The sequence below is a fragment of the Nannospalax galili genome, unplaced genomic scaffold (genome assembly GCF_000622305.1).
Source record: "Nannospalax galili isolate Female #2095 unplaced genomic scaffold, S.galili_v1.0 scaffold371, whole genome shotgun sequence".
Taxonomy (NCBI): Eukaryota; Metazoa; Chordata; class Mammalia; order Rodentia; family Spalacidae; genus Nannospalax; species Nannospalax galili.
The window spans coordinates 5,663,011-5,679,743 of NW_008331606.1; positions in this window are offsets into that span (position 1 = coordinate 5,663,011).

Here is a 16,733-nt window from a genome sequence, read left to right on the forward strand (position 1 = left end):
ATCATTTTTAGACGTGGTCTCACCATGTAGCCCAAGATGGCTTCATAGTCACTATGTAGGCCAGACTGGTTTGGAGCCTGCCTCCACCTACCAAGTACTAGGCTTATAGGCATGCGTTACCATGCCTCATGACCTGAATAAGAGATTTTTAAATTAACTTATTAGAGCGATTAAACAACCAAGGCTTTGATATTTGCTCTTCAAGATTGCAATGTACTAAAGGTACTAGATTGTATTTATCCAAATCTCACTATATGGAAGTCTAATAGATTATTAAATTGTTTGGAAATGAAGATAGTAAACTTTTAGGAGGGCTCATTATTAGTTTTTGTTATTGAAAAACCTATGTCAGTTCCTTCTATGGAAATCTTTCACAAATGTGTTGCATATTTCCCTGCTTCTGTAAACATAGTATATGAATCTAATCTAACTTGTCCTTGATGTGCTGTTATTTCATACTCAGTCTTTAAATGATGTTGTAAATATATTGCATTGAAGAAACATTGAACTGGATCTATGCTGAGCCTCCTACACATCATGAAACTTGATTTCTTAAAAAAAAAATAAATCCCGGAAATTCATATTTCTCTTCCGCTTTAATGCATGGTATGTAGTGTACAGATTCATTTCTGATTGCATGTATTGACTTTCAGAGATTTTAGTTCTGGAATCAAAGACTAAAGCATCTTACGTTGTCCTTTGATTTAAAATTCAACCTCCCAGTTAATTGCAACTCAGTCTCTAGTTGACTTGCTTTAACTGATGTTGCAACACATTGGTCACAAGAGTCAGGACAATGTTATGGAATGGGATTAAGTTCCAGGGTTAGATAGTTCTGGGTCCAAATTCCAACTCTGTTACTTACTAGCTAGGTAAGCTTGCACAAAGGACCTTTTCTAGCTAAGCCTTAACTTACAAAATAAGGATTAAAAACCTTCTAGAGATAGCAAGTGTTAGTGAGGATATGGAGAAATTGGCAACCTGCACTCTGTTGTTTGCCGGGAAAATAAAAATGGTACAGCAGTTATGGAAAACAGTATGGAGGTTCTCTGAACAGCTAAAAATAGAAATGGTATCCCATACGTGGGGATCCACTCAAAAGAATTGTCCAGGTCTGGTGGCATGTTCCTAGAATCCCTATACTCCAAAGGCTGATGAAGGAGAATTGCATGTTGTAGTCTAGTCTGAGCTACACAATTACACTCTGGCTCAAACACATACACACACAACAAAAACCCCCCAAACAATTTTTTTTTCAAAAAACCAAAAATGCAAATGCATCAAAAGCAGGATTCTGCCAGGCAAGGTGGTTTGTGCCCATAATCACAGCACTTGGGAAGTTGATGCAGAAGGATCATCCACAAGTTTGAGACAGCCATGGACTACAGAGTGAGACCCCTCTCTCTTTTAGAAAAAAGTTGGATTCGGAGCTAGCTAGGTACAGACCTTTTTAAAACACATTTTATGTTGGGTGTGGTGGCACACACCTGTAGTCCCAGCACTTGGGAGGCAGAGGCAGGTGGATCTCTGTGAGTTCAAGGCCAGCCTGGTCTACATAGTGAGTTCCAGGACAGCTGGGCTTACAGGAAGACCCTGCTTCAAAAAGACCAAAAAAAAAAATCATTTTATTTGTTATTTTTATTTTATGTGCATGAGTGTATTGCCTGCATGTTTGTAAGTGCACCCATGTCATGCAATGCCTGCAGAGATCAGAAGAGGGCATTGGATCCCCTGAAACTGGAGTTAGGGACAACTGTTTGCAGCCATGTGGGTGCTGGGAACTGAATCGGTGTCCTCTGCAATCTCTTCAACACTGAACCATCTCTCAGCCCTGGTACACACCTTTAATCTGAACACTCAGGAGGTAGAGGCCATCTCGGTCTACAAAGTGAGTTCCAGGCCAGCCAGGGCTACATAGTGAGAGCTGAATTCTAAAGAGAAATGTGCACTTCCGTGTTTATGACAGTGTTAGTCGCAGCAGAGAAGGTATGGAAACAACCTAGATTACCATCGACAGATGAATGGATAAAGAAAAGAATGTATAGAATAGAATATTTTCCAGTTCTAAAAAAGAAATATTGCCATTTGTGACAACAAAGATGAACCTTGATGATATTATGCTAAGTAAAATTAAGACAAATGCAGGACGAATACTGCATGACTCCACTTGCGTGAGGCATCTAAAATGGTCAAACATGTAGACGCATAGCATAGAACTGTAGTTGCCAGGGGCTGAGAAGAAGAGGAAATAGGGCATACAGTTTCAGCCAAGCAAGATAAATAAGCTCTGGAGAGCTATGCAACGTTGTACTTATCGTCAGCAGTAATGTATTGTGCACTTAAATTTTTGTTAAAAGAATAGATTTCATGTTAAGCGTTATTACCACAATAAAAACCTTAATCTTGGTCAATGACTAGAAGATACACAAATGCATGTGACAAGACAAACAGAATACAATGCAAATAACAGAAGAGAGGTGGCAGTTATACCTGGGTCCACTGTAAAACTCTTTCATGTTGGAGGAGGCTGGGGAAGAACAGTGGGGAGGAGGATTGAATGAGAACAAAGTGTCACACAGATGTGTGAACGTGCCATGGTGAAAACCATTACTTTGTAGGCTAACCTTAAAAATTAATTTTTAAAAGATCTTTTAGGGGGCTAGAGAGATGGCTCAGTGGTTAAGAACACTGATTGTTCTTGCAGAAAACCCAGGTTCGAATCCCAGCACCCACATGGCAGCTAACAACTGTCCATAACTCTAGTCCCAGGGAATCCAACAGCCTCTTCTGACCTCTGCGAGCATTGCACGACACGGGTGCACTTACATACATGCAGGCAATACATGCATACACATAAAATAAAAATAATAAATAATAATTTTTTTAAAAAGAACTTTTAGAAGACTAAAGATAAATAGGTAATGTGGGAGGCACATTTTAGCTCTTCATTTTATATATAGTGTTACCTTTAAGGCAATTACTTTTGAAGGCCACCAAAGCTAGGTTTGTTTTCACAAACATTATTTGTCAACTTAGTATTCCTTTCTTACCCACAGTTATTGAAGAGTCATCATGTACTAAGCCTTGGTGGTATAGGGATGAGGGCCAAATTCAAGTCCTTGTGGTCCTCCGCCAGATGTGCTTTTAACCACCAGAGTAATCAGGCATAACTGAGATCTTGCAGTTTGACTTGTGAGTTCTTTGTCAGGTTTGCCCCAGTGGCAGTTTTGGGGAGAAGCAAATTGTTAAGGGTTTTCAGATTTGGAAGCTTGAAGGAGGCATATGCTCCCAGAGGGTCTCCTTTAACTTTCCGGCCTTGGCACCAGCTCTGTCTTCTTTCAGCCTCCCTCGCAAACAGGTCTGTGGGAGCAGGAGCGTATGAAAGCCAGCTAAAAACTGTGTTCAGCAAGAGACCTGCCACAGACCCAGGAATTCTCAGACACCGATTTGCCTTTCCATTTCCCAGGGCTTAACCTCTGTCGTTTGGCCTCCCCAATTACAATTACATTTCCAGACCTTATTTTGGCCTTACCCTCAATTCCCAGCCTTAGTAATGTCTCATGTTTCCTGGATGTAACTACAGGAGCTCAAATATACTTCTGAAAAATAAAAAAAAGCTTCGGTCTTGAGCTTGCAGCCAGATTTACCTCAGTTTTAAAACTTCACAGTCATATTCACATGTGCTCATAGCATTTCTAATTTACTGCTTTATGGAAATACCATGTCATGTTTACTTTCCTCTTCTGCTGCTTAAGGCTAGGCAGTGCAGTGACTCTTCTTCAGAGGAAAAAGGCCAATGATTTCTTGACAACTGGAAACAATGCCAGGCTCTCAGCTGATACTACTCTGTGTGTGGAGGGAAAACATTTATTCCACATATGGAAGGGAAAGTTCACCTTCCTCGGTGTAACTGCTCCTATGGCAAAAAAAAAGGTCATTTAATTACATGCACGCAGCTAGACAAGATGATAATGCAAAGCAGGATTCTGTGTGCTTGTAAAGCATCTGGGGCTTATCAAATACCTTATATCACTCAAGGATGGAAAACGCTGAGCCAATTGAAGAGAAAGATCAAAGAATGGATGATGGAAATTGCCTATTGTCCTTTGCTGGATTTTCACAGAAATGTTTCAGTTCTTGACCCTGAGTTGAGAAGATCAGCAGAGTATCTTTCTTCAAGCATAAATAGTACTTATCCCAAAGCCCAGCCATGATTCAGAAACCTAGAGAAAGAGCATCACTATTGCTCACCTTGATTTTGCTACAAACAGAACATAAAATATGACTGATGTACTTTAACACATTCACGATAGCATGGATTTTTTTAAAAAAAATCAATCTACCACCTTTTCTTTTCTTTATACTGCTACAGTATTTTTGATTCTCAAAACTAAGAGTCGAGTATGTAGATCAATGGTAGAGAACTTGCCTAGTGTGCATGAAGCCATGGTTTTGACCCCAGCACTGAAAAACAAAAAGATATATATTCACTTATAGCATTTTTTTCTTATAAGTTACTCTTTGCGGGGAGGGGGAGCGTTTTAATTTTTTAAAACAACAGAAATTAAAATAATCATAGCTCATAGTGCGATTTGAAGACAGCAAGAAACTTTTAGATCTGACAGGGAAGAGGCCAAGTTTCCAGGACTACCTGATGACACCAGCTAAAATTGTCTTTCAGAAACTTATATTTTTTAAGACCTCATACTCCTCACAAAACAATCATTCAGACAGCCCTTTCTAATAGCCCAATGAGACACACCAGATAAGCACGTATTATTGCCCAATAATATTTATGAAAAAGCCTCTGAGAGTCAGAGAAATAAAGTGATGATTTCAAGGCGACATAGCAGGTCAGCAGTGAAGACGGGACCATACCTCACATCTTTAAACAAAACCCCAACCAGCCATGAGGCAGTGCTTTAAAGCCTAAATGTCATAGGCGAAAACATTTGAATGTTATCCAGATGTCTTTGGAAGCCTTGAGGGAATCAATACTCACCTTAAAGAGGCAGGGAAAATGACATGTTATGAAAAATATGCCAATCTGAGATTTACTCGATGAGAAAGTTGGGGACAATATAGGAAGGGCTAGGTTTCAGAATATTTCTTGTGTTCTTTGTTTCACTGCAAACAATGACCTTTGCACAGAGAGAAAAGGTACAACTTGGACAATTGCATCTGTGTCCTTCAATTCACTTAGAATTTGGGGCGGGGTGCGGATATTTTGGAAACTTCCCTCAGTTTGATTTCAAATGTTTAGAGAATCTTTTCTTCCTTCTAAGTGAAAGAGTAAGTGGTTCAGGGAAAAGGCTGTTTCTGTTCTACTTTCATCCTGTTATCGGTAAGGCAAATGAAGAAATCAAAATGATAAGTACAAAAGAAGTAGCCTTTCAAAGAGTCTGAATTGCTCTTCCTCTGGCCCACAGAATTTGACAGCTAATTATGTGGACTCCTGATGATACAAAACTTGGAATTTCTCAAAATGCAGCATGTCTGAGCAGGGGGAGATGGTCAGGTTCATTACAGGAAATTCTGAGACGTGCCCAGGAGAAGTGGTTCCATGGGCCAGAGTCCAGCCTCATGCTTGGAATTAAGGGGTACAGGTCTGACCGTAGCCCTCTTCCTCCTGCCTTGCCTTTAGTTGCCTGAGAGGAACGCTGAGCCCCCTCAGAGGAGCATTCCCCACAGGAAGGAAAAGTCAGTCTAAGAGGGAGCTAAAACGATGAAGCCCAGTTGCCAGAATCCCTCCACAGGCCACCCAAGCAGTGAAGAAATTCATGGAGAGAAAGAAAGAAAGAAAAGACCCACAGCCGTGAGCAGAGCCAGCTGGGAGGGATGTTATTACTTTATTTCTGTTTGCTTAACTATGTGTGTGTGCGTGCATGTGTGCATGTGCGTGTCCGTGTGTGTGTGTGTGTGTGTGTGTGTGTGTGTGCAAGCATGCATGTGTTTTGAGGGGGAGGGAGGATTGATTGCAGAAAATGTCTGGATCCATAGCACTCAAGATGGAAACTTTTGTTGATATAATTTCTCCTAACTTTCCTACACCTTCCTTCCCTTCTACTCCATTTCCCCAGTGGCTATCAAGAGCTGTATATATCTGACCACAAAACATCCAGTCAGTTCAAGTTGAAAATGCAGCCAGCCATCTGGATTGACTCAAAGTCTGTCTACACACACCAATTGGCTTGGGGGTAAAAAAATGTAATTCAGTGGAACAACTGGTTATTTTTAAAACAACGAGTTGAATTCAGACAACCATCCAATTAGTTGATTTCAAAATGCCTGTTTGGCGACATGAAAAGGGTTCTTTTCAAAGGGCCCTGTGTGTGCATAAACAACCTGAATGCTATTAAATTGATGAGCTATTTTCAAATCAAGTAGATAAGGCCAAAGCGGCTGGACTCTGTTTATAAAGGGGAAAAACCTGTTAGAGTAGCAGTCCATCCAGCACTCCAAAGAGTGACACCTTCTGCCATCAGGATGAAGTCTTTCAATTGACAGGGGCATCGTCATGCCCCTCTTTGTACAGACAAGCAGCTCAGTCCTTTCTTAAAGAAACCCTTAATGCGCCTTCTTCCTGGACATGCCACACTGACCCAAAGGCCAAAGATTCAGATTCAAACAGGTAAAGGAATTTGGATTAGCTATCTCCACCTCACATTTCCTAAGGGCTCATGGTGCTGTTAAGGTGATATTTGTGATGTTTGTGTTTTTATGGCTTTTTGTCTCTCTGCATACACCGAGGAAGCCTGCTCAGAGTCATTTGGCCCAAATTGTAATGAGTTGGATCAGTTCAAACTGCACAATGATATCTCCCCCTGCTTACGCTCTCTCACCCTCATTTCCAAAATGGAAGAGTTCTTTTCTTGGGTTACATTACTAAGGAAAGATGGAAGAAAAAAATGTTTAAAGGGACCTCTTCCTGAAGAGAGTTTTCTTTGCACTTCCTGTGCTTTGTGATAAAGGGCATTGGACCGTGTTAATCATATAAGAAGTTTTCAAGACGCGCTCTTTTGCACATTAAGCTTCAAACATCACCCCTGAGGTGGTGCTGATGGTTCCCTTAGAAAAGATTTCTTTAACATCTGAGGCACAAAGGACTTCAGCAAAGGTTCCCAGCTAAAATGAGTGGTGCCTAAGTGCTGACTCTCCATCCCCAGTGACAAGAATTTACTAAGTGCAACTTTTGTTTCCAGAAATGTCTTACTTGGGTGTGTCTTAATCCCGAATGTTGTGGAGGTTTTATTTTATTGTGCGTGTGTGTGTTTTTAAACATTTATTTTATCAGAAAGGATTCCTACAATGAAAGTATTCATGGCCATTCTGTGGCTAAGTCTTTAGGTTTAAGACTAGTTAAGCTGCCCCAGGTAGAAGTGTTTGCACAGCTCAGAAGTATAGAATCACAGACCGGGACTTAGAAGGGGCCCCCTTAAGCCCGTCCTTGCCTACAGGCATCCAAGCCAGAGGAATAACTCCTCTCTTCTTTAAGATCTCAAAAGACAGAAACTCTGTATCTATTTATTTCATGATAAGAGTGAAAATCATAAAACATATGTATGAGGGAATCATTTAATCCATATTTAAGTGATTTTCTTTTTTAAACATTTGCTTTCACATTTTTAAAAGAATTAGTAAACAGTAAAGTCCTTTCAAAAAAATCTTTCAAATTTTCATGATCCGCAAGAGACATCTGTCTCAGTAAATTCTACTAGAAATTGTTGCTTTGTCTAAAAAGGAGGTTTTGCTTTTATCTTGTAGACGCTCTGACTCTAGATATATTTCCTCTTCTGCTTTTTCTGTGGAAAGCTCACAGTTAAATTTGTGACGTCCTTCTTTTTCACATGGTGTGTGTGTGTGTTGCAGGGGATAGAATCCAGGGCCTCTGCCTCATGCATGCCGCATCCCAGCCTACACTAAGTATTTTTTTCATAGATTTGCTTTAACAACAAAAATGTGGACAGCTTTATGAATTTCCTTGTTGTTCTTACACAGGGACTGATCTGCATCATTCCAATTGAAGTATATGTGCCTCTGAAGCAAGCTCTGGGGCCCACTTGAGGTCAGGGCAGGGGCCCTCATCCCAGCTTTAGGCAGTTTCTTTCTCTACTTCCCCAGTATTTTAATGTCTTCCTTTAGCCTGTACTTCTGGCATCACTGTTGTTTCTGGATCTGTTCTTTTATTTCAGTGCTTGTGACCAGTACAGTGAAACAACAGCTGAGCTTCCATTTGGATTGCAAGTCTACCCTTTCCTATCTCTAAGAATCAGTTTCTTCATCTGTAAAATGGAGATAACAACCGTAGTTTCTACCTCATGGGATTGTTGTGTTAAATGAGTAAATAGACCTACATGTGTGTATGTAAGTATGTCTAAGCTGACAGTAAGTACTCAATGTATTTTAGTTAAGTCATATTTTTGCTGGGTATCTTAAATTATTTTAGGAGTGACAGAGCAGGACAAAAATATGTAATTATTTATTTTTCAATTCAAATTTTCAATCTTTTAACTCCTTTCTTCTTTCTTTTGCAGGAATTGTCCTGCAAGCAGTAAAATTTGTGTTGCTTGCGTGCCAAAAGCAAAACTCGTACTGTGTAATAGGAGGGCAAGTCTCAGGCTGTTCATGAGGATCATCATATTCAAATACAAATTCCTAGTGTTAGATACCTGAACTTATTCGTAAAAGTTTTTTCATTGAACTTTCTGAAGAAATAGAGACCCAGTGTGTAGCCCAGGCTGACCTGGAACTCTTGTGTTTTATAAATGATCAGTCTGAAATTAAATGCCTCTGGATCTGAAGTATTATATGCCACATGTATCTATGGCTTTCTCCAAGAAAATGACAAATTTCCACACTTGCTTGTTGTGTAGTGTTTTCCCTTAGTGACTTTTACGACTTCCTTTTATCCTTTCACTGCCTGTCCTTCCACTTGAATATCTACCTTTTCCCTACCACAGATGAGATAGCAGGTCCTTCCCCACCCCCACCCAGCATTCCTTTGGGTGAAGCATATCAGAGCTAAAGCTGTCAGCCTGTTTGTGTCTTCTTGCAGCTGAAGATATATCCACATAAACAGAAAAAGAGTTACTCAGTAACTGTTCCAATCCCTTCTTCACAGGGAAAAACATCTGCAGTCTTTTTTGAATTTGTATTTTACTAGAATCCTTGATGGTTGTACAAAACGGTGAAAGAGTCCCACCCTACCACAAGGCTGCTGGTTGTCCTGGTAGGGTAGAGAGACCAAAAAGTACAAAGAAAGGAGAGAGGGAGAGAAGGAGAGAGGGAGAGAGGGAGAGAGGGAGAGAGGGGGAGGGGGGAGAGAGAGTTTATCCACTTTCGTCTGTTTTAGATGGATAAATGCCAAATCCTTCATAGTTAAACTTTTCCCTGCCCCCATCCTTCACTTCGCCTCTCAGTTTTCCTTTGAATGAATGAATAAATTGTCTACCTCTCCAAAATTTCTCAATAATCTCCCTCTGTAGCTGATTCCGGTGTTTAATCACCTTGACAGAAGAAGGAAGGAGGAGGGGGGCGGGAAAGAGACAGAGAAAGAGACAGAGAGAAAAGAGAGTTGCCTACTAAGATTCTAAAAATCTCTCTTTTATTCTTAAGCCTGTTTTGGCTCCTTCCCCTTGTTACACGTGTGTTGCTAGGAAAGTACAAGTATTTTCAACATGCTAAAAGATCTTGCCACTGAGTCATCACATCCTCATCTTTTTGAAAACCATGAGCAAGTCTCAGCAGCACTTCATGCACCTTAGTAAATATTGTCTAGAGAAAGAAATAACAGGCTTCGAGAACATGACATCATTAAGAATAAATGTTTGCTGAATACCTACTGCGTGCATGACACCATGTAAGCCTGAGAGATACAAAGAATTGTCTATCTCTAGGCACACGTACACATACATGTACCCCTATGTGTTAAATCCATAGACGTGCCTGCAGACTAGAAGAATTCTGAGGAGGGGAGCAATTCTGTTCCAAGGGCCTGGGGTGGTCACAAAAGGTAAGAATCCAAGCCCTGAAGAAAGGGTAGAAAGCCTGAAGGAATTAATGTGAACAAAGACCAGGAAACAGGAACGAAAATAGTTTGGGGGGGGCGGGGACAATTAGTAGACCATTTGACAGGAGCAGACAGTTTGTGTAGACTGGAAACAAGTGGGAGATAATAATGGAGCGGGAGACTTTAGTCTTCTTATAGAAGGCCTTGAATGCTAGGCTAATTAGTGTAGCCTTATCCTATAAGCAATAAGGAGTGCCACCCTCACAGATAAAAGAGAACAGGAAACCTCTGGGCCTTCTGGGTACCTTCAAGGAAAAGAAGCAAGGACATTGATTACAAGAACTTTGTGAAGCACATAGCTGTTCTCCATAGTTGTGATTTTATCCCTTTGTGGTCTCAGTGTTGTTTGGGATGACAGCAAGAGAACAGCTGAGGAGAGTACACCCGACCACATAGTCTAGTCTGAGGAGTACACCCGACTGCATAATCTAGTCTGAAGTTGAAAGGGGGCCTGAGAAATGGAATAAGTGGTAACATTTTTAAAATAGAAAGACAGGGGAAATCTCTGGGCTCACGGAAGGCAGAGGAAATGTGACTTATTGGGTGCCAGCATGGGACTGCAAAATGTCTTTGAGGGTTTAACTGGAAGGGACCCTGGATAGTTCCCTGCCAGCCCCCTAGCCTGCCAAATTTCTTCAATATCATATCTCATGTTAGTTTAAAAGAGGTGACTTAAGTGGACATTGTTAAATTAATGTGCAATTCCCTGGACTCCAGAGAGCTCTGAGAATATTCTGCAAATATAATGCCATCTTGGTGAGTTGAGTGAGATCAACTGGCTCCTGGGAAATATTTAGGTTACTTTCTTCAATTCTCTACTTTGAAGGTACTGTTTGGACAATAGTGGTTTCCCACCTTTTCGCTGAGATTTCAGGCAAAAAGTGAAAAAGAAAAAGAAAAAAACGTTTTCAGGCAAGATTTGGCTGGGGCGTGTTAAAATAAACAGTGGATTTAGATCATCAGGCTCTACTTTCTGCCCTCCTCCTAATTAAAAATGGCTTCAGTGCTAGTGAACAGTTTTCTATCTAAGATCCCTTAGAGCAAACTGCCTCTACTGATCTTTCCCAGTCCAAAATTTACCCCTGATCCCTTCGCAAGTAAAGGGGCCACCAATGTTTAGCTGATAAGGCACAGTGATTGAGAAAGACCATATTGCCTCCTTTCATCAGCTCTGTCCACCAGCCAGGCAGACAGAAAACATTGGTTTCTTAACTCATTTTCTTGATCATTTTCATGATCATTTTCCACTTGGTATATGCTAGGTACTCAATAATGATTTGTTGAACAAAGAAATGAATAAATGCCAGATGCTTTCCTAAGTTCTCAGCATTCCATAGTAAATAAGAAATAACAGACAAATGTCTCCACCTCCATAAAGGTCACATTCTAGTGAGAGGACATGCAGGATCTTAAGTCCTATCAGATATAAGTACTAAGCATATGGTAGGTGCTCATTAGATATTTGGGGTAATACGAGATTCTTAATCAATAACACATCTAATTTATGTTTCTCATTCTCAGTCTCATTTGGGGAAACACTCAATTACTAACTTGATCCAGGAATTCCACTCTATGCATATAGCCAAGATAACTGAAAGCAGAAAGTAGAACATACATTTGCAGGCCAGTGTTCTAACACTATTATTCACAAAGCCAAAAGGCATAAATAACCCAATAAATTCATGGGTAGACAGATAGAAAAACAAAATGTGATATGTACAATGCAATGTTTCTCAGTCTCTAGTCACACGCACACGCCACAAACAAATGTCATAAAAATGTTAGATAAAGTCCTGAGATATGCTATAACATCGATTCTATGTATATGAGAGGCCTATAGTAGTCAAATTCATAGGAAAGGTAAAATTTTAAAAAAACAGTGACTGGAAAGAGGAAAGAGTGGGGAGTTATGAAATAATAGACAGCTTCATTTTTGCAAGATGAAAGTGTTTTAGAGATTGGTTGCAAAACAATGGTGCCTGTATTTAACACTATCACACTATGTATTCACAGTTATGTCAAATTCGTAAACTTTATGTTGTATTTTACCACAGTTAAAATTTTAAATACTTATTAAACACTCTTTTGTGAGAATTACACAAAGATTAGCAAACACAAATAGTTTGGTGGAGTTTACATTGTAATACAGACCCTTCATGATGTGGCCAGGCATGTCAAGGCCATAAAGACAAGAGAACACAAACATTCCGCATAGATCTGGAGAGGCAGCTGGATGTTGACATTACCTAACAGAGCAAAGGTGAGTGCATTTGGGGGTGGAGGGGGTGCACAGTGAGATGTGACTGGGAGCTGCTCATGACCCTGTTCTCAAAAATACATCAACTCTGTGCTTCTCACACATCCTGACATTTTGAATATTGAAGAGTTAGGATATTTTAGACTTCTGTAGGAACAGGCAAATGACCAGGAAGGAACAAGAACCTTCTCTAGCTAACAGTGGGCTTCCTGCTTTTCTGGATTCCAAGACTAGAGAGAGTAGTAGAGGAGGGAAGAAGATAGCTGAACAACCAATATAAAATACCTGCTTCCTGGAAGAAATTTGAGAAGCAAGAGATTGCAACAGTCTCACCTTGTAGCCCTGACTGGTCTAGAACTCACTATGTAGACCAGTTGGGCCTTGACCTCAACCTCATGACAGTCCCTTCCCATCTCCAATGCTGGGATTACAGGCATGAGTCACCAGACCCAGCTTTTGAGGCAAAGGATATTGTTATGGTGAGTCCACACTCAGCCTTACAGGAGGTGCCTATTCATCAAGTAATGCAGGGTTGGGGAAACCCATTGTACACATTCCCACTGACTGGGCCACTGAAGGTAATGTCCTCCATTCTTGTGGCCAGCAGCCTGACGTGGGGCCAGAAGTATGTCTCCCATTTCTACATTCTATGCATTTCTTAACTGAGCCAGGTGGGTGAGAGCCTTTACTTTGCCCCACCCATATAGCCAGACTTCAGTTCCTCAGGTGACACCAACTGTGTGTGAGATTCTGGAGAAAGATTTCTTTGTATTTTCCATGAAGAAATGTTTTGCTGGGCAGGATTCTTTCAACCACATCACAAATGAATTTCTGTCTTAACAGAACAAACCGTTTCTAAGGATTTTAGCACATTGTTTATGAGTCAATGGATACTGCTAATAACAAATTGGTCTTATCTATTCATGAAAGCAAGTCTCTGAGGATCTCTATTGGGAACCACTGTGAGCAGTTAGCGTGAGTTATGGTACACATAGACTTCAACTAATAAAAGGGCATGTTTTAAAACGCTCCAGAATTCCAACCTGTCACTAATTCAGATTGGTCTGCCTGCCCCTACCTTCCATTAATCCAAGTGGATGGGAGTTTGCTGATGAAGATTTTTAAGTAATTCGCAAATGTTAAAGACAAAGGTGACCCCCCCTCCTTCTCTCTCCTCTCTCTGACATCTTTCTTTTACTGTTAGGATAAATAGGTGACAATTTCTCCAGACTTATAATTTACCTTTGTCTTCTCTAGGAAGTTGCACTACAAGAATGTGCAATGACTTTCTGGCCTAGTGCCAAAGAGCTTTGCTTTTCTCTCAGACTAATTCTTTTGGTTTCATGAAAGTCATTAAGCTGATGATAAATTTAAGGTTTTTATATTCATATATTAAACCTGTAACACAAATACTCATCAATGGAATGATTTGGAAGGATCCTGTAAATAAAATCCGTACCTTAAAAAAGATGTCTCCACTCTTATGCTCATTGCAGTGTTACTCGTAACAGCCAAGACAGGAAAACAACTAAGTCCATCAATGGGTGAATGAATTAGAAAATGTGATGTAGATAATGGAATATTATTCAGCTATAAAAAGAAGAAAAATCCTTCCATTTGCAACAGGGTAAATAACCCTGAAGACGATCCCACTAAAGTGAAACAAAAAAGACAAATACTGTATGATCTCACTTATGTATCTGATCTAAAATGGTCTAACTCCTAGAGGCAGAGAACAGAATAATGGTTACCAGAAACTAGGAGGGAGACATGGAAGCACATGGATAAAATAATAAAAACATTCAGTTATAGCATAAATAATTTGTGGAGATGTAATGTACAGGCTGGTGACTACAGCTTCTATTTTGTTCTTTAGTTGAAATTTGATGAGACACAGATTTTAAATTTCCATTGCATTTTGTCTGTGTGTGCATATGTGAGCACATATACACAGCAAACGTCACAGCACACATGTGGAGGTGAGAGGACAGCTTGTGGGAGTTGGTTCTCTCCTTACACAATGTGGGTCCCAGGAATCAAACTCAGACCTTCTTTACTTGCTGAGCCATCTATCTGGCCCAAGAGAGGTTTTAATGTCCTTCTTCCCCTGCAGACACACACAGACACAAACACATGCATTCAAAATGTCAGCTATGGGTTGCAATGAATGTGTTGATGAATTTGACTGTGGTAATCAGCACATAGAGTGTATGTATATCAACTTATCACGTCACACACCTTGAATATATGCTATTTTGTCAGCTAAATAATTGTTCAAAAATTAAAAATAAAAAAATAGGGAAGGATTCCTGGGGAGTCACTCTTTGAAATCTTCCTCAAATGTGCAACTTGTCAATATTACCCTCCAAGATCATCAAACTATAACCCACATGCTCAAAAGAGTCAGCAATACATATTTTGAGGGACATGTAGAGAGAATATTTAAATGATAGTATAATTTATCTAATCAGATAAAGAGCACATTTGTTATAAAGGTCTGTGGAAGCCCGTCACATAAGGGTTCCAGTACATATAGAAGTTAAACTGCTCCAAGAAGGTATTAATATAGGTTTAAGGGTTATAAGTAAATCTCGAGCTTCATGTACATACATATATACTTATATGTACAAATACATACACAGTACATCCATTGATAATTGTGTTTGCTTTCTTAATTGCAGGAATCTTGGGCTGCTGTTGAGAAGGCATCTTGAAAGTCTGAGGAATAAAAGACAGAACAGGGATGCTGCTACTGCTCTGACGCTCATCAACAGAGAGGCAGTGTTAAGGTCATGGTTATATGAGCTAACCTGGAATACTGTAGGGGAGAAATGTGAGAAGGGTCTCAGGCGGTTTGCTGCTGAGAGGAAACTATTCCGAATTGAGTTTTGGAGCCCAAATGGTTTCTGACCCTTCACCTCCCAGCATGTGCCTAATGAAACAAACTTTCAAAGCTTCAGAGGGGTCTGAAGATGTAACTGGTCGAACACTTGCCTGGCATGTGCAAGGGTCTGGGTTCTATCCCCAGCATTGCAAAAGGAAAAAAGGAAGGCCTAACAGGAAGTTTATAATGAAAGCTTCATCTTCTAAGAAGTTTCTGTTCTGAGATGATACGGGTATCATAACTAAGAGAACCATTCCACTGCTAAACAACCAAATATATTAACTGAGGGAAAGAAGAGCAGAAACACGTCAGCTTCAAAGGCAAGTTCGATGAATTGGGGATGGAAGATCTTTTTTTAAAATTTTATATGTATGAGTGTATTGCCTGCATGTAGGTAAGTGCACACATGTCGTACAATGCCCATGGAGGACAGAAGAGGTTCCTGGAGCCCCTGGAACTGGAGTTACAGATAGTTGTTAGCTGCCATGTGGGTGCTGGGATTCGAACCCAGGTCTTCTGCAAGAAAAACCAGTGTTCTTAACCATTTAGCCATCTCTTCAGCCCAGAAGATCTTTTTATGAGTGTATGCTAATTGTACAATGCAATGGGCTCATCATGACGTTTTCATACATGTATAGTCTCCCTTCTGCTTTCATTTATCTTTTATTTTTTCCTTAATCTATTTATTTTTATTTTATGCGTACTAGTATTTTGCGTGAATGCATGTAGATGTAGTATGTGCCGACAGAGGCCAGAAGAGGGTATCAGACCCCCTGGAACTGGAGTTATGGACAGTTGTTAGCTGCCATGCTGGGAACTGAACCTGGGTCCTCTGCAAAAGCAGTCAGTGCCCATTACCACTGAGCCATCTCTCCAGACCCGCCTTTATTTTTTTTTTTAAATCTAGATTCTACATATAAAAGGAAAAGTGATAGTTGTCTTTCCAAGTTTGGCTTCTTTCACTTCACAAAATGTTTTCCAGGTCCATCCATTTTCTTATAAAGTATATGATTTCATGATTTATGGCTGAAAAATAATCCATTGTATGTATTGCCATATTTTCTTATCCATTCATTCATCAGTGGGCATCTAGGCTGACTTCAGAATTTAGCTATCGTGAATAGTGTCACAATAAACAATATTATCCTATACTTAAATTACCCTAAAAATTCCAACAAAAAGCTCTTAGATCTGGCAATCTTTCAATTCAGACTGAAAAACAGAAGTTTTTTTTTTTTTTTTAAAAAGTATTTATTATTTTTATTTTATGTGTATGAGTGTATTGCTTGCTTGGATGTAGGTGCAACTCTGTCATACACTGCTCACAGAGGTCAGAAGAAGGCATTGGATTCCTTGGAACTGGAGTTACTGACAGTTGTTAGCCGCCATGTGAGTGATGGGAATCGAACCCTGAGTCGCCTGCAAGAGCAGCCACTGAGTGCTCTTTATCTCTCCAGCCCCTGAAAAATAGAAGTTTCAAGAACAAGTACATACAAGTAATTGAAGAGGTCTACAGGAAATGC